This window comes from Sorex fumeus, unplaced genomic scaffold (assembly GCF_029834395.1).
Source record: "Sorex fumeus unplaced genomic scaffold, SorFum_2.1 ptg000018l, whole genome shotgun sequence".
NCBI lineage: Eukaryota > Metazoa > Chordata > Mammalia > Eulipotyphla > Soricidae > Sorex > Sorex fumeus.
This window is the reverse complement of record NW_026606075.1, coordinates 14355335-14379139: the sequence shown is the minus strand read 5'-3', so window position 1 is coordinate 14379139 and position 23805 is coordinate 14355335.

The window sequence follows — 23805 nt, the reverse complement described above, 5'->3', positions numbered from 1 at the left end:
CCATTCCTGGGTGTTAATCTCCCTTTTTGTTGCTTTATGTTCCCCAGATGAATGCAATCTTTCTGTTAGAAAAGATGAAGTTATGAAATTTACATACAAGTGGTACTACATGGAAAGTATCATGTTAAGCGAAATGAGTCAGAAAGAGTGGGATAGACACAGAAAGATTGCATTTATGCATTTTTTTTATATTAACCCTTTGTCAATTATATATGTGCAAATATCTTCTTCCAATCACTTTTTTGTTTTTGTGGTACTTTCTTTTTCTGGGAAAAAAAAAAGTTGTTGTTGTTCTAGAACTATATTTTTTAACTGTGCATCTCAAAACATAGATGTTCTGATCAATTTGTAGTAGATATTTAGTAAAGAAAAATTGTAGAATTTAATGAACAAGTACATTTCTCCCCACAGAGAGATTCACCAATTCCGAGTAGATCATGTGTAGTGCCAAGAAATAACTTTGTTAGATTTTACTTAAATCAGATTTTCCAAACTTTTATCAAGGGACTATTTTCTTTTTCCAGAGAACACCGCTTTATCACCATGGTTATAATTTGAGTGATGTAGATACCTAATTTTTAGTACTATGGGTTGCAACCCATATAATTTTATAACATAACAACCCATAAAATTTTATAAACCCACATAATTTTATAACATTTTTAACATTTTTATTTACTTATTTATGGGGGGGCTGGAGCGATAGCACAGTGGTAGGGTGTTTGCCTTGCATGCGGCAACTCAGTGGACCCGGGTTCGATGCCTCCGCCCCTCTCGGAGAGCCCAGCAAGCTACCGAGAGTATCTCGCTCACATGGCAAAGCCTAGCAAGCTACCCGTGATGTTTTCAATATGTCAAACACAGTAACAACAAGTCTCACAATGGAGATGTTACCGGACCCGCTTGAGCAAATCCATGAACAATGGGAGGACAGTGGACAATGCTATTTAGGGGGGAGGTTTGGACCACACCTGGTCATACACAGGGACTACTGCTCAGGAATAACCCCTGGTGTGCTCAGGGGACCAGATGGTTACCTGAGATTCAAACTAGGGTCACAGTTGACATGGCCGCATACAAGACCTCACTTACTGTACAATCTCTCTAACCCTGTAGCATAGTAGTGCTGTCCTCCTGTTGTTTATCGATTTGCTCGAGTGGGCACCAGTCACATCTCCATTGTGAGACTTGTTGTTACTGTTTTTGACATATTGAATAGGCCACGGGGGCTTGCCAGGCTCTGCAGGCGGGAAACTCTTGATAGCTTGCCAGGCTCTCCGAGAGGGACAAAAGAATTGAACCTGGCTCGGCTGTGCTGTGTGCAAAACAAACCCTACCTGCTGTGCTATTGCTCCAGCCCATAACCCCATAAAACAGACTCCCAACCCAGAGGAAGACACGAACCCATGAGCAGTTCCACACCCACCCAGGAGCAACCCAGATCATCTTACTCAACTTGATCACATAACAGGATTGACACGGCCCGCTGAGTTCACAGACAGGATCTTAGTTCTAAGTTCTTCTTTAATGCTCAGACCCTATATCCTCCCATCTTCTCCAGTGCACAGGGCTCCAGTCACACCACCTCAGATCCTTTCAGTTATGCACCAAGCCCAGCAAACTGGCTCCTTAAGGTGGATATGCTTGCTGTCCACATCAGCTCTCCACACTGCCTTTTTCACCACAACTTTCCTGAGCAAGGTGCCTACTTCCTGAGTCCCTTGCTTAAGTCTTGAGGCCTATCAGAAACCCTCTGTCCTTAGTTGTCCCTGAGTGCCCCTATTATACAGCAGACCTCAAGCAGCAGAGACTTTGCTGCCTCCTCATAACTATCTCCTGCTATAGGTCAGGGTTGCACAGACAGAAGAATTTGAAAGTCAGCAAATGCGGTGGGCCCTGCTTCCTCCTCCCACCACCTAGTACCTGGGTTCCAGGCCCTGGGCCATATCCACCCCAAGGTAGTGTGGCTTGGGCAGTTTGGTGAGATAGTGCAGGTTATGGGCCTGGAAGAGGCAGACTATCCCATTCGTGCAGCCACAGTAGATGAGCTCCTGGCTAACACAGAGGAGAACTTCAGGTTGATCCATCTAACCCCTGAGGTCACATATTTTTTCACTTAATCACTTAACTTCCCGTTAGTCATCGATTTGCTCGAGCGGGCGCCAGTAACGTCTCCATTTGTCCCTGTCGCGTATTAGAGTAGCCCAATGGCATCTGTTCGCTCCGAGAACATGAAGGGACTCAAACCGATCGTTCATGATCTTGATGAAGAAGTCTGACCATCTGGTAGGTGGGCGGCCACGCGGTCTTTTGACATCCTGTGGAATCCAGTCAGTAACAGCTCTAGTCCAACGGTCGTCTTTAAATCTCATTACGTGACCAGCCCATCTGATTTTCGACACCTTGGCAAATGAGACAGCGTCCCTGATCCTTGATCGTCGACGGATGTCAGAACTTCGGATTCTTTCTCTCATTTGAGTGAAACGTGATATTCCAAGCATAGCTCTTTCTATTCTTCTTTGGGAGACCTGAATAGCGTTCTCATCTTGTTTGCATAGGGCCCAGGTCTCTGAGGCATATGTTAATGCAGGAAGAACAGTGGAATCAAAGAGATGTGCCTGGAGCCAGAGATTCTTCGTCCTCTTAGCTATTTCTTCGACGTTCTTGAAGGCGTTCCAAGCCGCTCTCTTCCTCCTGCGCAGCTCGGGTGCCGGATCATTTGTCATGTTGGCCTCTCGACCTAGGTACACATAGCTGTTGCATTCGGAGATGGTCGTTCCATTGAGAGCGAATGGGGCGTCAGGAACAAGGCTGTTTCTCATAAATATTGTCTTCGTAAGATTCAGCTGTAGTCCTACCTTTCCACACTCACGGTCAAAGTCGGCCAGCATTTGTGCCGCTTGGCTGATGTTTGGTGTTATTAAAACAATGTCATCAGCAAAGCAGAGGTGGTGTAGTTGCCGACCATCTATCTTCACTCCCATTCCTTCCCATTCCAGTCGTCGCATGATGTTCTCGAGGGTGGCACTGAAGAGTTTCGGTGAAATGGTATCACCCTGCCGCACCCCTCTCTTGACATCAACGATCACTTCTTTGTAGAATGGTGAGATCCTGGTAGTGAATCCGCAATAGAGCTCACGGAGGATCCTGATGTATTGGGCTTGAATGCCCTGATTGGCTAGGGCTTCAATGACCGCTTCCGTCTCAACAGAATCAAAGGCCTTCTTTAAATCAATGAACGTTAAGCAGAGCGGCATCTTGAACTCCCGAGAAACCTCAATGAGCTTGGTTATTGTGTGGATATGGTCGATGGTGCTGAATCCTTTGCGGAACCCTGCTTGCTCGCATGGTTGTCCTTCATCTAGTGTTCTGCCAATCCTATTTAGGATGACTCAAGTGAACAACTTGTAGATGACAGACAATAGGCAGATCGGGCGATAGTTGCCAATGTCATGGATGTCTCCCTTCTTGAACAGTAGTACACACTCCAGGACGCTTTCCGGACCCGCGTGGCTGCAAGCAGCCGCGCGACACATCATAAGACACTAAATACCCATCTTCCGGAATTGTCGTACCATATTTGATAGGGTTCAAATATGGTAACACCTACAAGAGTGATTAGAGGTTGCCCCAAAAGCCTCTATCCCTCTCGGAAAGACTGGCAAGCTACTGAGTGTATTCCGCCCACACGGAAGAGCCTGGCAAGCTATCCGCTGTGTATTTGATATGCCAAAACCAGTAACTACGACTGGTCTCATTCACCCGACCCTGAAGGTTTCACCGACATGGCAGCACTGAGAAGGATGAGAAAGGAGAGGCCGACAAAATCTCAAGGTCGACCTAGGCTGCCACAACGAAGGAAGACAAAAATGATCGTCTGTACTTTCAATGCACGTACGCTAACATCAGATGCATCTGTCGAGGACCTGATGGTACAAGCGCGAATGATCAAGTACGACATCATTGGTCTGACCGAGACAAGAAGGCACGAATCTCACCATGCCGTTTTCGACACTGGAGAAGAATTGTTCCTCAGAACATGCGATAAAAGAGGTGTTGGAGGCGTCGGTGTCCTTGTCAACACAAACTTGGCCAAGAGCATTGATTCATTCGAATACCTAACAACCCGAATCAGACGTTTACATTTGAATAGATGTGGCTCACTGCCTGCAGTTTCTATTTTCGTTGTCTACGCACCAACATCTCATTATGATGAAAGAGAAATCGAGAAGTTCTACATGGAGCAAGAGAAGTTCTATAAAGAAGACCACACCTTCTACAAGATCATTGTGGGTGATTTTAATGCCAAGATAGGACCGAGAAGATCAGCTGAAGAACTTCACATCGGGACCCATGGCCTAGAATGGAACGAACAGGGTGAGAGACTGTCTGAGTTCATCATGTCGACCAAGACCATTCATGGTAACTCACAGTTCCAGAAGGCAGAATCTAAATGATGGACATGGGAGTCTCCCAGTGGACGATTCCACAATGAAATAGACCACATCATATTCAATCGACGGTTTTGCCTGACTGATGTCGCTGTTGTCCCAAAATTTCAAATGGGATCGGACCACCGTCTCCTTCGTGCAAAATTCTACTTCACAGAGCAGGGAGAAAGGGCTGCAAAGTTCAAAAAGAGAACTCCCAGAATGACCACCAACTGGGAACTCTTTGGTACTATTGCGGCAACATGGGAAGATGCCATTGTTGACAACATTGACGAGGAATACGATCGATTGGTTCAGCACCTCCATGAATGTGCGAGGAATGCCAAGAGAGAGATAGACACAAAAAATCGTCTATCTTCGAAAACTCTTGAGCTAATTCACCAGCGTGCTTTGGCGCATGCCTCAGGCAACCGCAAGCTAACGTCCGAGCTCGCAAAGCAGTGCAGAGATGCGATCAAGGAAGACCTCAAAGAGAGAAGAGCAGAAGTACTGGTAGATGCGGCAGAAGCCGGGAAAAGTATTCGTAACACCCGCCTGTCCTTCGCCAACTGTAAGACCAAGATGACTGCCCTCCGACGTCCTGATGGATCCATCACATCCTCCAGAACGGCAATGGAGAAGATTATCCATGACTTCTACTCAAATCTCTTCGATAGCCATGTCCATTTGCCGACATACCAAATTCCACAGGATGGATATGTCGTTCCCAACGTTCTCCCTTCTGAAATCCGACACACAATTTTGTCGGTAAAGAAACAAACAGCACCCGGCCCAGACAAGGTCAGACCTGAACACCTGAAGAACCTGCCGTCAGTACTCATCAATACACTGGCTCGGCTCTTCACTCGCTACCTATCTGAATGCAAGGTTCCATCCCAATGGAAAACCAGCAGGACCGTATTACTGTTCAAGAAGGGAGATATCCACATATTTTTTAATGTCTTAAAATAAATTTCTATATGAGTTATTAACAGTAATTTTAAATTTACATACCTGATTTAAATACCTATATGCTCAGGGTTGCATTAAAATTGTGGCATAAAAAGAGGTGGCAAGTGGAAAAGTTTAAGAAGCTCTAATCTTGCCAAGCAAAGGTTAGCTACATGTTGCCATCTTCATCTACAATTTTCTGTAAAGTATTGCTTTAATTATTGTATAATATCTAAAAGATGCATGTGTCATATGTCATCAGTGAGAATATGCTCTCAACCATTAGCCACTGAAAATTAGCTCTAATTTGGTGGTGACTTTCTCATACAATTATTAAAGATTAACTGTGGTTTTCCTAACATAAAACTCACCAAAAAATTCAGCATTTTCCAAAGAGGACATGTGATACATGTCCCTAGCTCTATTTTTATTTCAAATTCTGAAAGCAAGGAGTTATATCCTCAATCACTTTCTGGGCTGCCTCAAGCAAGTCCCCATAATCTTGACTCTGTAAAAACTCAAAGGGCTGATTTGGATCAGCCTGAACCCTCTGGCATCACAATCTTCCCATGATGATTCCTGAATAGACATTTTTCTCTTACACAGACAATTAATTCATAATTGAAAACAAGATGCTAATTTCTAATGATTTTTTAAAATTCTACTCACCCTTTTAATGTAAATAAAAGTCTTTGCAATGTAAAGATGTCTTAAAAAAGAGTTTTCTTCTCTGAATTGATTGCCTAGCCCTGTGTAATAGCTATATTTCAAGTGTCGATGCACAGTGTGCTGCTAATTTTACTCATGTTAAAAAACATTTCTTTTATTTCTAGCCATGGACTAAAACTAACCAAGAATTTTTTTATTCCACTTCAATGCTGATAAACTATATTTGTTCGACCATAGCTTTTAAAGGTATATTACATAATTTTTCTTATATTAAGTTACTTCTAATCTTGTTTGCATAGAAAATTAAGAATACATCTTTATTTAATAAGAAAACTTAAAACAGCTTTGTACATAACAAGTTATTTACCAACCCAAAGACAGCATTTAGTTTTTCAATGATTATCAGCTTGTTTTGCCGAGATCATCAGAAGAAAACATTATATGACAAAAAAAGAGAGAAATATATGGAAATTACTAAAGCTAAATTGTTAAATTACTGGAGACTCTTTAAGTCAAGGCAAAACCTGACTAAAGGCCAGTATGAAAAACTCCTGTTGGGGCAAATTGAGGTGACAGTGATTTTTGAATATTTATAGGTTATGAGTCTCAAAGGTGAAAAAGTTTAAACGAATGCATTGGAAGCCCATAAAAGAACATTACACTCTGTTGCATTCCTGTGGAGGTAAGGTAGCTAACCTCCCATATGGCCCTTTTCTTGAAAGTTCCACGCTCGGGAGAAGGAATAAAATTTTGATTCTGGCCCATAAATCCAAAGTGGTTTTTCAAGGTTTGAAAATCTTATTCCTTTTGAATTACAGCTCTGCCCTGCTCTGGCATTGGAAGGCATTCATGACTGCTATCAAGAAAAGATAGAAATTGATGGATTGAAAGACTGTGTTTTTTCTGTCTGTGTCATTCAGAGTTTGCAGGAGAGAGATGGGTTTTAACATATCTTCATTAGATCTAGTACCATGGGATCACATTTTGGGCCTTAATGAAATCCAGAATTAATTTACGATGTAATAGAAGCAAGAAACCATGAAACCTGGCTAATAATAACTGAAAGAATATGTCATACCTGTACCTTCTTTTCCTGTGTGGTCCCAGGGATCAAACCCAGAGTCTCATTCATGCAAGGCAAGTGCTTTACTGCTAAGCCACATCCCTGACACCAACCTGTGCCAAGTTTTAAAGTCAACTTTATTGAAGAGCTTGAACTAGTGCCATTTGCGTTATTTAGAAATAACTCACTAATAAACAGCATGTAGATTAGTGGTAGAGCACATTTTCGCATATATGTGACCCTAGGTTCTACTCCCAGAATAATGAAAATCAAACTATTATCCCTGGGTATGTGTTGGCTCAAATGGTAGTGTGCCTTGCTCAACAACACAGGGAAAGCATAGGGTAGTGGTCAGTAAAGATTGTGTAGACTTGTTAGTCTAAATAAAATCAGGTATCAACAACCATATGAAAAAAAATTTATAAGTGTAAATTATAGTCTGGGTAGGAAGGAGGAGGGGAAAAAAGCCCTTTAAAAAATAGAGGTATAGAGGTAAACAGAGGGGTATATCCAAAAGAACAGAACAGGAGTATATCTGTGCTTTACCTCTTCCCACTAGTCCAGCAATTCAAAATCAAAATAAAGATAAATCCACACAGAGGCACACCTGAAGCCTGTAAAACTAAAACTTTATTGCAGCAAGCAATAAAGGATTATGGGTTCAGAGCAATAGTACAGTGGTAGGGCACTAGCCTTGCGGGCAACTAACCCAGGTTACTTCCCCAGTATTCCATGTTGTCCCCCAAGCACCATCAGCAGTGATTCCTGAGTGCACAGTCAGGAGTAACCCCTGAGCATTGCTGGGTGTGGCACCAAAATCACTGTATCACTGTCACTGTCATCCAGTTATTCATTGATTTGATTTGCTCAAGCGGACACCAGTAACATCTCCATTCATCCCTGTCTCATGCCAGTGTAGCCCAATGGCATATTGGAAGCTTGTTCAGGGTCCGGAGAATGAGGACTGTCATTTGTTATTGTTTCTGGTATATCGAGTACTTCACAGGTAGCTTGCCAGGCTCTGCCATGCAAGTACCAAAATAAAAGCAAACAAACAAAAAAGAATTGAGTCAGCTAGCAGGTAGAAGGAAAGACAAAGGAATGTTTTCAGTTAAGGAAAAACCCTTGCAGGTTATTGCAGGGCTAGCAACTTGGGATATGAAAGATCTCTAAAGTATGGTCCTATTCCTGGGGAGAAGGACAAGGGCTGTGTCCTGCATCTAGCACCCTATCCTTACCATAAGGGAAACTAACTACTGGAATTTCTCCAATGAAGGTCAGAAAACTCCAGGGAGGAATAGAAAACCTAGAAACAGCCCTTAATAAATCCATAGGCAAACTCACTTGCAACCAGAACTCAAAGAAGTGACACTAGTCTCAACAGCTTCAGTCTCATGGGTGGGACCTACCTGCATGTACAAACACATGCAGTGTTTGCCCAAGAAGCAAGTAAGTTTGAGGAGTAGACAACGATTGGACACTCAGGAAAGCACCAACTTGGCAAACTACCCAAACCTTGTTGAAAACACGGCTACTGGATGTCATATTTGAACCACCATTCCTTACTCCTAAATCTCAAGGGCAAATTCTGAATGAAAATGTCACTCACCAGGAAGAAGCCATGATAGTCAGACATTGAGAAACAATCTGATCACAATGGTTCACCCAAATCGACTCTTTCTTCAGTTGATTGTCAGACACAGAGATGCAAATATTTGTGAAAGACCCTAATAGACAAGGCCATCATTCTTGAGACTGAGCCCAGTGACACCATAGAGACAGTCAAAATTCAAGCCAACAAGCCAAAATTCAAGATAAGGAGGGGGGTCAATCCTCCTCAGCAAGGCACTCATCACTAATAGCATGATTTTGGAAGAAAATGGGCAGGATAGTTGAACAAATAATTTTCCAAAGAAGACAGATAGCCAATAGATATTGGAAAAAAATGCTCATTTTTTCATCTTTTTACAATTTTATTTATTTCACAATCACGATCATCCTGTTGTTCATCAATTGCCTCAAGCAGGCACCAGTAATGTCTCCTTCGCCCTAGCCCTGAGATTTTAAAAAGTGCCATATTCAAGGTTTTTTCAGGTTTTGGAGAATGAGACTCATCATTGTTACTAGTATTTGGCATACTGGGTATACCACGGGGAGTTTGCCAGACTCGGCTGTGTGGGCAGGTTACATTCGGTAGCCTGCCAGGTTGTCCAAATTAAAAATGAGATTTAAAAAAAAAAAGGTAACTACTGGGAGTTGGGTTTTATAGTCTCTGGGTCTTGGCCATTGATGGGATTACACAGCGCTGTGGGGGAGTTGATGGGTATGACCCCTGCCTACTGGAAGATGGAGGATCTGGGTGGAGGATGCTCAGCCCCGATCTGAGCAGACTTGGAGATCTCAGCCCTGGGACCTGCATGCCTTTGTTCCTCTGCCGGTACCTTCATGTGTGTGGAAAGTGGTCTCAGCATGGTTGTGGCTGGTTCTTGAGGTCTTCGGCTGGCCTGTGCTCTGCTCATGCCCAGGCTCCCAGTCCTCCCTTCCCTGCCAGGCGGGGATCAGACCTAGGAATCAGCCACCCTCAGCCTAGCGCCAAAAGCTCAGCAGAGGCCGGAGAGACATACAGCGCCAAGGCCTAACATGTGGTCAACTCTGATCTTATTCCTGGCACTGCTGGGTAGCGCAGGGGATCCCCAGAACAGCAGAGCCCGGTCAGCAGCACATCCTAAGGACCTCACCAAACTGCCAGTATGATTGGCTGAGAATCACTGCAGGAGTTCTGGGAACCTTGAGCACCTCTTGGAAGAAACTCCAAAAGACAGGAGCATTGGCAGGTACTCAGAGGAACAGGCCCAGGCCATGCTGTCCTCAGGAACCATTTCTGGAGGGCTGTGTGAGGTGCTGGAAATTAAACACGGGTTAGCTACGTGCAAGACCTTACCCTTCTCCTGCCCATTTTTTGTTGTTTTTTTTGGGGGGCTGGATATATCCGGTGGTGCTTGGGGGCTGTTCCCAGTGAGGCTAGAGGGACAGGGAGAACCCTGTGCTACTGGGGGTTGAATCTGGGCCTCTCAGATGCAAAGCATAGGCTCAGCTCACTGAGCTCTCTCCAGCCCTGGAATCCTTGTTTTTGAGTTGAATTAGGGTGAGTGGAAATCTGCCTTATTCTTTTAAGTGAGCAAAATGTAAGTACATTTTTTTTTGTTTATAGTACAAGCATTTTGCGGGTCACTGACCTGTAGAAGGAGAGAAAGAAGGAATGGGAGGGAGAGAAGGGGGAAGAGAGACAGGGAGAGAGGGAGAGAGAAAAAGGGACAGAGAGGAGTGAGAGAGAGGGGAGAGGGAGAATGAGGAAAAGGAGAAAAAAGGGAGAAAGGAGAGAGACAAGGAGTGGGGAAGAAGACAGAAACAGAGAGGGAGAGAGAGTGAGCACATCTGATCCCTTGGTTTCCTGTTGTTAACAGCCCCAAAGAATTGCTCTGGGTATTTCAGGAGTCTATCACTGCTGCCCATTCCAGTAGGCAGGAGTCACACCCACCAACTGGCCCCCTGGCACCATGTAATCCCATCAACAGCCAAGATGCAGAGACTATAGAACCTAGATCCCAGAAGAGATCAGCGCAGAGTCTCCTGCCCCCACGTCTGGCTGTCCTCGCTGGGGCCCCTTGGAGGGGAGCAGGTTGAGTTTCCCTCCCCGCCCCGACCAGGGATCCGGTAGCCGAAGACCTCCAGAATCAGCCACCACCATGCTGAGACCAATCTCCACACGCATGAAGGTACCAGCAGAGGAACAAAGGCATGTTGGTTCCGGGGCTGAGATCTCCAAGCCTGCTCGGATCGGGGCTGAGCATCCTCCACCCAGATTCTCCATATTCCAGTAGGCAGGGGTCATACCCACCAACTGGCCCCCTGGTGCCGTGTAATCCCATCAACTGCCAAGACCCAGAGACTATAAAACCCAGATCCCGGAAGCGTGCGGCTGCAAAGGCCGCGCAAAATCTTTTATCTCATCCTTACTTTGGACAAACTGGCAGGCTACCGAATGGAACCTGCCCACACGGCAGAGTCTGGCAAACTCCCCTGAAAGAGCCTTGAATATGGCACATTTTAAAAAATCTCAGGGCTAGGATGAAGGAGACGTTACTGGGGCCTGCTGGAGGCAATCGACGAACAACAGGAGGGTCATGATCGTGATCACTGCTGCTATTTCCCATGTAAAAGGTGGCAACAGGATCCACAAGTACAATATTCTCAACACCTGGTGGTTGTTATCCTATTCTCAAGAAAACTGCAATCTAGAGAAGTGTTTCACTGGTCACGTGGTTAGGAAGTGGAGGGGGACCTCAACCCACTGATCTATCTCAACCCACCCTCCCTCCCTCTCCCTCTCCCTCCTTCCCTCCCTCACACACACATACACATAAACACACACATTCTATAGTTGTTTTACTATTCTCATTTCCTGGTTACTACTATCTTTTTATGATATCTCATTATCTCATTCCTACTCTGGACAAACTTGCAGGCTATCGAATATAGCCTGCCCACAGGGCAGAGTCTGGCAAACTCCCCGTGGCGCACCAAATATGCCAAATACCAGTAACAATGATGGGTCTCATTCTCCTAAAAAGCCTTGAATATAATCTCAGGGCTAGGATGAAAGAGACGTTACTGGGGCCTGCTCGAGGCAGTCGACGATTAACAGGATGATGAATGAATGAATGAACTCTGAGGCATTATTATAATTAGTACATGATCTGTCCACGTGCTAACAATACTTATTGGCCTGAGGGAAAATTATAGGCCTAAGGCACTCGTTTACCTGCTGGTGTCACTAACAGGTCAGCCATGACAGGCCTGACAACCACAGGGAACTTGGGTATCTATAGACCCTGGGAGACTGGAGAGTTCACTCTGGAACATTCTTTTCCCCTTGCTTCCCAAGAGGCAGGACTGGGAGGAGGAAATGAGAATGGGTCACAGCAGGCCCCATCCTGGCTAAGAGAGGGAGGAACCCCTGATGCTGACCACCCCAGGGGGCTCTGACTGTGGCCTCAGGGTTGGAAAGGTACAGGTGGCACCAGACACAGAAATCAGGCCAAGCAATGTCTGGGGACAGAGCCCGTGACTCCTGGCCTCAGCTGCAGGGGTGCCCAGTCCCCCTGTAGCCCAACACCCTGACTATGTGCCCGTGTCCCCGAGGGTTCTCCTGGCTACTCACAACAGAAAGCCGAGCCCATTCCCTCCGGTTCCTCGAGCAGTGGCTGCACAGTTGGCAGTTGGCACCAGTCACACCATGTTCTCACTGGCTATCTTGGGTTGCTTAAGTCCACAAATATTTGCTAAGTGACAGCTCTGGGCTGGGCCCTGATCTGCAGTGAGGGATCCTGCTGGGGTGGGCCGGGCAGACCCTACCTTCATACAGCTCATGGGCCAGTGCAGGGGGCAGAGGAGCCACTCGGGGGCAGCCAGTCAGAAGCTGGCTCAGAGCCAGAAGCACAGAAGACAGAAGAAGGGAATGAGATTCATTTTATTTATTAAAAGCATCGGTGGTGTAGGTGTCCCTGTCAACATGAACTTAGCCATGAGCATTGATTCATTCGAAAGCCTAACAACCCAAATCGGATGATTACACTTGAATAGATATGTCTCACTGCTGGCAGTTTCTATCTTCATTGTCTACGCACCAACATCCAATTATGGTGGAGGAGAAATAGAGAAGTTCTACATGGAGCTAAGAAGTTCTATAAAGAAGACCACACCTTCTACAAGATCATTGTCCGTGACTTTTATTCTGCTTTTTTTTTTGTTGGATCACACCTGGCAATGCACGGGGGTTACTCCTGGCTCTGCACTCAGGAGTTACCCCTGGCGGTGCTCAGGGGGCCATATAGGATGCTGGGAATCGAACCCGGATAGGCCACGTGCAAGGCAAACGCCCTACCCACTGTGCTATCTCTCCAGCCCCTGTCCATGATTTTAATGCCAAGATAGGACCAAGAAGATCAGCCAAAGAACTCCACATCGGGACCCATGGCCTAGAATGGAACGAACAGGGTGAGAGACTGTCTGAGTTCATCATGTCAACCAAGACCATCCATGGTAACTCACAGTTCCAGAAGGCCAAATCTAAACATTGGACATGGGAGTCTCTCGGTGGACGGTTCCACAGGATTGACCAATCATATTCAATCAACGGTTTTGCCTGACTGATGTTGCTGTCATCCCAAAATTTCAAACGGGATCAGACCACCATCTCCTTCATGCAAAATTTTACTTCACAGAGAGAGGAGAAAGAAATGCAAAGTTTGTGCGAAGAATGCTGAGAGAGAGATAACCACAAAAAAAAAAGCCTGTCTTCAAACACTCTTCAGCTTATTCGCTAACGTGGCTTGGTGTATGCCACAAGGCGAACGTCCGAGCTCACAAAACAGTGCAGAGGAGCGATCAAGGAAGACCTCAAAGACAGAACAGCAGTGCTGGTAGATGCAGCAGAAGCCGGGAAAAGTATTCGTAACGCCCGCCTGTCCTTCACCAACTACAAGACCAAGATGACTGCCTTCTGACATCCTGATGGATCTATCACATCTTCCAGAAGGACAATGGAGAAGATTATTCATGACTTCTACTCAGATCTCTTTAAAAGCCACATCCACTTGCCCACATAGCAAATTCTACAGGATGGATATGTTGTTCCAACATTTTCCTTTCCAAAATCCGACACACCATTTCGTCGGAAAAGAAACAAAGAGCACCTGGCTCATACAAAGTCAGACCTGAACACCTGAAGAACCTGCCGTCAGTACTCACCAATACACTGGCTTGGCTCTTCACACACTACCTGTCTGAATGCAAGTTTCTGTCCCAGTAGAAAACCAGCAAGACTGTACTACTATACAAGAAGTGAGACATCCACAACATTGGCATCTATTGCCCAATCTGCTTATTGTCTGTCATCTACAAGCTGTTCACTAGAGTCATCCTGAATTGTATTGGCAGAACACTAGATGAAGGACAACCATGCGAGCAAGCTGGGTCCCGAAAAGGATTCAGCACTATCGACCATATCCATGTGATAACCAAGCTCATTGAGGTTTCTCGGGAGTTCAAGATGCCACTCTGTCTAACGTTCATTGATTTAAAGAAGGCCTTTGATTCTGTTGAGACGGAAGCAGTCATTGAAGCCCTAGCCAATCAGGGCATTCAAACTCAATACATCAGGATCCTCCATGAGCTATATTACGGATTCACTACCAGGATCTCACCATTCTACAAAGAAGTGATCATCCATGTTAAGACAGGGGTTCGACAGGGTGATACTATTTCACTGAAACTCTTCAGTGCCACCCTTGAGAACGTCATGCGATGACTGGAATGAGAAGGAATGGGAATGAAGATAGAAGGTCAGCAACTACACCACCTCCGCTTTGCTTATGACATTATTCTAATAATACCAAACATTAGCCAAGCAGCACAAATGCTGGCTGACTTCGACTGTGAGTTTGGAAAGGTTGGATTACAGCTGAATCTCACAAAGACAATGTTTATGAGAAATGGTCTCGTTTCTGATATTCCATTAGCTCTCAATGGAATAAATATCTCTGAATGCAACAGTTATGTGTACCTAGGTCGAGAAGTCAACATGGCGAATGACCTGGCACCTGAGTTGCGAAGGAGGAAGAGAGTGGCTTGGAACGCCTTCAAGAGCATTGAAGAAATAACTAAGAGGACGAAGAAACTCCAGCTCTGAGCACAACTCTTCAATTCCACTGTTCTTCCTGCATTATCATATGCCTCAGAGACCTGGGCCCTACAAAAACAGGATGAGAATGCTATTCCAGTCTCTCAAAGAGGAATCGAAAGAGCTATGCTTGGAGTATCACACTTCACTCAAATGAGAGAAAGAATCCGGAGTTCTGACCTCCGTCAACGCTCAAGAATCAGGGACTCTGTCTCGTTTGCCAAGGCATTGAAAATCAGATGGGCTGGACACGTAATGAGATTTAAAGACAACCGCTGGACTAGAGCCATTACCAACTGGATTCCACGGTATGTTAAATGATCGCGTGGACGCCCACCTACAAGATGGTCAGACTTCTTCGTCAAGACCCTGAACAATAGGTTTGAGGCTCTTCATGTTCCTAGAATGAGCAGATGCCATTGGGCTATCCTAGCATGCAACAGGGATGAATGGAGGTGTTACTGGCGCCCGCTTGAGCAAATCGATGAGTAACGGGATATCAAGTGATCAAGTGATAAATAAAGATTGACTAGAGAGAAAATGGAGTCTTCTTTCCTCTATTCACAAGGAACTGAATTCCACCACAGGCGTGTGGTTTAGAAAGATCACAACCATGGGCCACAGAGATAGCATAGTTGGGCAAGGTGCTTACCTTGTATGCAGCTGAGACAAATCCATGTTCTATTCACAGCACACATATAGGTCTCTGAGCACAGTTAATAGGCATCCTTGAGCAAAGAGATAGGAGTAATTCATGAGCAGAGCCAGGTATGGACCCAAAATCAAAAATAAAGTTTTAAAAGCAATTTAAAGTTGAAAAAACGCAGCCCACTAACACCTTCATTTTGACTTACGTGACCCTAAACATAGAACCAGTCTTGTTGTACTAAACTCCTGACATACAGAACTATGAGGTTAAAAAATTGGTTTTTTAGTCAATAAAAATGGTTGTTATCTGAAGTCACTACAGTCATTTGTTGCATAGGAATGGAAAATTAATATATTTGAAATGCAATTTGGCTCATAACTCATTTTTATTCCATATCTTAAGATATTAGAATGATTTAATCCACAGATAACTTAACTTTGCCTTATTGGTTAGAAGTGGGTACATCAAGAACCTATCAAAACAATATAGAATGTTTGTAGTAAAGCAAACTGTACTAGGTTAGAAGGACTTAGTAATACATATTGCCAGAATAGTTATAATAACATACATTGTTGTTATACATAATACTCTACTGCCTAATAATGAAAGACAATAATTGAACACTTTTAAAATATGTTTTGAATCTAGCCAAGTCTTTGTTATTTAAATATTTTGAAGTTATTTCTCATGAACATTTTGTACTCTACCATAATCTACTTCATACTCTAATGCACTTTAGAGAATAAATACTAGGGAACAACTACTAGTGAAACTTGGTGTGGAAGAAAGAGACTGGCACACATTCAAAAGAACAAAAGCAACCAGTGCTGGCGTGGATGTGGGGAAAAAGGGATACTCTTTCACTGTTGGTGAAAAGGCCGACTGGTCCAGCCTTTCTGAAAAACAATATGGACAGTTCTTCAAAAACTAGAAATTGAGCTTCCATATGACCCTGCAAAACCACTTCTGGGAATATATCCTGAGGGTGCAAAAAAGCGCAGTAGAAATGACATCTGTACCTATATGTTCATTGCAGCACTGTTCACAATAGGCAAAATCTGGAAACAACCCAAGTGCCTGAGAACAGATGACTGGTTAAAGAAACTTTGGTCCATCTACGCAATGGAATACTATGCAGCTGTTAGGAGAGATGAAATTTACTTATAAGTGGATATACATGGAGAGTATCATGCTAAGTGAAATGAGTCAGAAAGAGAGGGACAGATATAGAAGGACTGCACTCATTTGTGGAGTATGAAATAACATAACATGAGACCAACACCCAAGGACAGTAGATATAAGGGTCAGGAAGATTGCTCCATGGTTGGAAACCTGTCTCATGAGAGGGCGGGGAGAGGACAGCTGGAATACAGAAGGGATCACTAAGAAAATGATGGTTGCAGGAATCGGTTGGGATGGGAGAGGTGTGCCGAAAGTAGATAAAGGAACAAACATGATAATCTCTCATTACCTACATTGCAAACCATAATGCCCAAAAGTAGAGAGAGAGTATAGGGCATATTGTCTGCCATGGATGCAGGGGGAGGGTGGGAAATGTTGGGGGATACTAGGGATATTGGTGGTGGGGAATGTGCACTGATGGAGGGAAAGGTGTTTGATCAGTGTGTGATTATAACTCAAACATGAAAGGTTGTAACTATATCTCATGGTGAATCACTGTATCACTATCACTATCACTGTCATCCCATTGATAGTCGAATTACTCGAGCGGGCACCAGTAATGTCTCTATTCCTCCCAGCCCTGAGATTTTAGCAGTCTCTTCTTATTTGTCTTTTCCCAAACATTGGAGGCCCTTTCAGGGTCAGGAGAATGAGACCTATTGTCGTTACCGTATTTGGCATATCGAGTACGCCATGGGGAGCTTGCCAGTCTCTGCCTGTGCAGGCAGGATACTCTCAGTAACTTGCAGGGCTCTCTGAGAGGCAAAAATGGGTAGGAAGTGTCTTATAATGTGTTGCGTGGCCGCTTCGTCTCAGCCGCATGATCCAGAAAGAGACCTGGAGCGTGGCGGTGGTTGGGCAGTGGAGGTCGGCTGCAGGGGCTGGGTTCCTTAGGGTGGGGAGGGTTTCACCCACCCCAAAGCCTGGTGCAGAGTCCAGTTGTACGATTCTGGGAGCCTCCCTTTATGCTCCCGTCCGTCTGGGAGGAGCATCCATGAGTTCTGGAGGGTGGCCAATGAGGAGATTATCTGGTGCCAGCAGGGTGTGGCTTATGGGTGTGATCCCTGAGTCACCAGAGACTGGGAGAAGCAGGCAAAAGATCTCTGTTCCACGTGCTGTTGAGTCCAGAGTCAAAGGTCACAAAGTTCCACATTATCTGGGTTCCATAGGACTTCATTCTTGCATGAATCAATAAAATTTAAAAAATAAAAACAAAACTGGGTGTGGAAAGTGCTTTCAGAATAATGACATTCGATGATATACGTTAGAAGACCAGGGGCACTAAACAGAAAGATCCCCCATGCATTTCAGATTAGAAGTAACAGTACATGGAAATAATTGAAGTTTTTAATTTCTAGTCTTAGAATAAAGACTTAAGGTTTCCATTAACCTTGGTTATATGATTTCAGTCTTTCTATAAGGAAAAATGCAGAAACAAATGTACAAATACATAAGCTGTCACGGAATAAATGAATAAAGCTGTACTAATTTACTAAGTAGAAAATCATTCCTTACATCAAATACATGGCACACATGCCATACAAAACATAGTTGAAAAAGAAAGTGATGGTGGAAAACTTAGACATTTAGTACATTTAAATTAAGTACATTATTTTCTTTCCACAAAGGAAGTTTCATTCTTTTGGGATTCTATCAAAAAAATAAAGCCATCCCTTCCAATAGTTTAGCTATATTTCTTTTGTGGCCAGATCATCATGCCTTCTTCCTTGGTAGAACTCCCTTGAAGTTCTCCCTTCAGAACTCCCTATAGTTCCGAAAAATAAACTTTCTTTATCCAACATTCCCCCTATCAGTAGAGAACAGTGTCACTTCTCGTGTGTGACCTTAACCTCTCTTCCTCATTCACTGGCCTTTTATGAGGATTAGTGACTTAGAGTTGAGTCTTTATAGTAGCTTATCACCTCTGCCAATGTAAAATAACAGTTTTAAATCCTCCTTTGAAAGGATGAACACAAATATCATCTTTATGGTACAAGTTTAGGATACAAGTAGAGCCTTATATGTATAAGAAGTCTCTTAGCCCTCTGTACCTCTTCGTGAAAGCTTCTGAGATTTAAAACATATGACTTTACTCCAACCCTCATACAAACAGAAACTTCAGAATCTAGCCTGATAACCACCACCATCCCAACCAAAGATATACACAGATGTATGCACACTAACCTTTAAAATATTTTTGTTATGTACGTAAAAGGAGGAGAAAAAAATCCCATTTCTATAAATTCTTTTTTCACCTATCAAGAAGAAGCTTAGAGACCTGCCCAAAACCTTGTCAAATGTCACCCACCCTGTCAATATTGGATCATGGTATCTCTCAGAAACACATAGTGAAATGCTGGAGCTGTACTAGATATAATTTTTTTTAAAACCATCATACTAGGGGCCAGAGAGACAGTACAGTCAGTAAGGTTCTTGCTTTGCATGTGACCAACCCAGGTTTAATCCCAGGTATCCGATACGATCCTCTGTGCACGGGCAGGAGTGATTCCTGAGTGCGTAGTCAGGAGTAACCTGGTGTAGCCAAAAAATTAAAAAATTAATTAATTAAACAAATAAAAATAAAACTATCACATACTAGATCCGAAGAGACAGCTCAGTAGGCTGAGTTCATGCTTTGCATGCAGGAGGACCAGACTTAATCTCCAGTAATGAGTAGCCCCTCAACACAAACCAGGAGCAAACCCTGAGCACCGCTAATGCAGCCCCATCCCCAGGAACAAAATCTACCATATGGGAATACTGCCTCCAACTAAATGTTTGAATTAATGACAACGTAAAGCAAAATTTGGATGTTAGAGGAAACTTTTTAACTTACCTAATAATTTTTTAGTCTATATTGAACTGAAATCATACTACACATTGATATGGCTTTTGAGTTCCGATGAAAATGTTAAGGCATTCTTCATGTTAAATGTGAGTTGATTTTATAAAAGGAAGTTCGAAAAAATATTATCATTTTCTTTCTTTCCAAAATCTTCATGAAAGATAAGAGGAATGTTGTGCCACCAAGGTAACAAGATTGATAAGAAATGTATTACTAGGGCCAGAGAGGTAGTATAGGAGTTAAGTTCTTGCCTTCCATGCAGCCAAACTTGTTGATTCTCAGCACTGCCAGGAATGACTCCTGAGCACAGAACCAGGAGGAGCACCTGAGCACTGCCAAGTATGACCCAAAATCCCAAGTAAAAGACAAAAAAATGTATTACTTATTTCAGATTTGGAAATCTACCACAGGGCATCGCAATCCTGGAGAGGAGGGCTGTGAGAATCGATTGAGGCACTCCCAAAGTTTAGCCAAGAAAGTTATTTGAAATTCAAGACTCTTAATTTTTTTAACATAACAGAAATTCTTCCTATTCTTTCTTCATGACTAATCATGAGGAAATATGCATTTTGGGCCTGAGAGTGACTAGCCACAGTGCTGCTTCCTGATGGTACTTGAATGAACTGCCAAGTCTCCTGAATAGCCTTTGGTAATGTCTGGAGTAATTGACTTCATTTTGGAAAGGGAAAATCAGAATTAAGTTGGCCACATGAAGATTTCCCCTCAAGAATGTTTACACCAGCAAACATAAAGATAATAATATCACTCTTTGGCAGTCAACCTCTTTCAAAGCTAGACTATCATTGGGGCTTAGGAGATGGTTCAAAGGTGTAGAGCACACACTACACACACACTAGGCCCTGAGTTCTGTCCCACAGACCCAGCAATAGCAGACGTCCTGGTGGCCCCAGAACTGCTATCTTAAGCAGCACTAGCTCTCTAGGTAAGAGCACTGAACTTTCATGTCTGCATCTCTGAGCAAAGTATCTCTAGTAGTGGTTCCAGATCCCTATACTCTACTGTGGGTGCCTCCCAGCAAAAAATAAAATACCTTAAGTGAAACCATGCAAGAATAGAGAGTTAGGGGTTTTAATACATATTAAAGGGGTTAAGGTGCTTACCTGGCAAGTGGTTGACCCCAGTTTAATCCCAGATACCACCTAAAGTTCTCTGAACATTGCCAGGAGAGATCCCTGAGCACAGAGCCAGAGTAAACCCTGAGTACTGCCAGGTGTGTCCCAAAATTTATTTTAAAAATTAATAAAATGAGAATCATAAAATGGGCCTCATAGTTCACTACACTCCTCTATGCTGGGCTCATATTTATTTGTTTTCACATTTGGCTTTGCACTCAGGAATTACTCCTGGTGAGGTTCAGGGAACCATACGGAATGGTGGGGACAAAACCAGGGTCATCCATGTGCAAGGAAAGTGCCTGAACCACTGGACTATCTCTCTCCAGCCCCTCTGTGCCAAGCTCTTTGTGTACATGATCTCACTTCATTGTCACAAAATCCAAATGGCAAAATAGTATTATCTCTACTTTTTTCAAGGATGGTTAAATAACTTCTTAAAAGTCATACATATGTGACAGATGTAAAAGTTTAAGCCTGAATCTTCTGCTCTTGACTTTATAACATGAGAACTTAGAAGCCAAAGACAGTAGAAACGAGGACCCGGAGGACTGATCCATGGTAGGAAGCTTGACACAAAGGTAGGGGTGAGGGGGAGAGCAGTTAGGACAGAGAAGGGACCACAGTGACAATGATAGTTGGAAATGTTCACTCTGAACAGAAATGAGGGCTGACAAGTGTAAAGTGATATGCATGATAGCCTTTCAGTAACTGTGCTGCAAACTACAATACCTAAAAGTAAAAAGGAGAGACAAAATGTCATATGTCTATGACATGTGACAAACATCATTAACAAACTCAAAAATGTTGTCATGAACAAACTCAAAAATGTTGTCATGGGGGCTGGAGCAATAGCACAGCGGGTAGGGCGTTTGCCTTGCATGCGGCCGACCCGGGTTCAATTCCCAGCATCCTATATGGTCTCCTGAGCAGCGCCAGGGGTAATTCCTGAGCGCAGAGCCAGGAGTAACCCCTGTGCATCACCGGGTGTGACCAAAAAAAAAAAAGCAAAAAAAAAATGTTGTCATAGAAGCATGCTGGGGATGGAGGTGGGGTATGGGAGGAAAATGGGACACTGGTGTCAGGAAATGTGCACAGTGAAGCAATGGGTACTGAAACATTCATTGTAGGACTAAAATTCAAAGTAACTGTGTATCTCACAGTGATTAAATTAAAATTTTTTTAACTTTTATTGAATTGATATGAGATAGACCATTACAAAGCTGTTCATGATTGGATTTCAGTCATACAGTATTTCATAAATTAAGAAATTTTTAAGATTTTAAAAATTATTATTAAAATTTTTTAAATTATTCTGATACAATAGCCATCACCTTTCAATACTAAGAGAATGAGGAATGATGGAAGTTTCAGTTTATGATAAATAGTTGCTTTTGTACAAAGACTGATCACAAGTAAACAAATTTCTTGTACCTTCTTTCTAATTTTTAATATTTCCTAAAGTTGAATTCTTCTGTTACCAGAATATGGAAATTAGGAGGTAAATCATCTGAGGCTAAAAGACTGACAATAATACCCTCCCATGACTACTTACACTTAATACAAAACTATTTCTGAAGCTAAATGAATGAATTTATAACAGTAGAAATTCTACAGTTAGAAATTCATTCATCAAGCACTTTTTAAAGATGGAATCACAAAGCTCTTCAACATACCATCCACCTCCAGAAATAGTGCACTTGAAGCTAGTGACAGGAATATATTTTTACCAAAGACCAAGGTTGTTCGGAGACAGACATTAAAGGACATTGAGTTTGTAAAACTTAATCCATTGGAAATCTTATAGATCTTAGGTATTGACATCTTTTCTATTGACGGCTTGGAAAGTTATGAACAAGAAAATAATTATGATGCATACTCTTTCTTCTTATTGAGAAAATATGAATATTCTACCAAAAAGAGTAAGTCAGGTTAGAATAGGATTGTTTCTAATGAAGAATTATGAAATTACAGGCACAAAAGAATAGATATTTTCCTGGGACTGTGTTAGCACCTCCTAGACATTAAGATCAGTTTAATAAATTCAGTAACAAATTAATAAGTGAAGGAATAAGAGAACCGACAATTACAGGCTGATTAGGGCTATGCCCAAATCTTTTGACTCAAAGTAATGTACTCTTTCAATGAAGAAGTATTCAATTTCAAGCTCTGCAAAGTAATAACATTATACTGAGGAATATAACAATTTTTTAAAAAGCAAAATGGAAACTAATCAATAAAATTTCTCATTTAAACCTAAAATAGGATAGAAACAGTCACACAAAGAGTAACGTAGAGACAAACTGGGATTTAAAAATGGGTACATTCATGAACTCAAAGACAGAACAATATCTCAGACTGTTAAAAGAAACATAAAAACAAAATGGTTTTAAAATGAGGTAAAGAAATAAAAAATAATACTGAGCAGAAACAGAAGAAAAATCTTGAAATCTCTTATTCTTATTTGTATTTGGTAATCATAAATAAATATTTCTATCAAAAACAATTAATTAAAATCATATGATAGAGTCACAGACAGGTGGATCTGGAAGGAAAGAGAAAGAGCAGTAACAAAGCTAAGAAAAAGAAATGTATGAAGTAGTAGTGAAAGGGAGGAATAGAGGAAGAGACATAGTTTCAAAACACATAATGGTTGATAAAGGAATGCAGAATCAGGAAAGAAAATGTGTGACTTGAAGAAACAGATAAGCAACAGTCTCTACCAGAGAGAAAATTCAAAGGTGGCAATTTAAAATGAAATATAGTAAGACAGAAAGAAAGTAAAAATCAGAAGTGATAAAGGCAAACACACAAGATCAGGCACAAGAAATCATGTTAATAAAAGAACAAAAGGTAGACGGGAGGGAAAAAATAGGAGGAAAAGAAATACAAAGAAAACAAAGTAAATTTCTTCTTCAGAAAATTCTCCCCTAAAACTTCCCATTTCCATACACACCCTCTATAAAGAACCAGACACACAACTCTTTTCCCAGACATTGAGAATGTCTTTGCCCCCAGACGTCACCCCTAAGCCCCCCTTAGAGAAATTCTCCTGGGAAAAGCAATTGTTCGGGCAGCAGTGCCTGGATTGGTTCTTCATTAGAATGTGTCCTCGCTAGTAATACACAGGAATCCCATATGG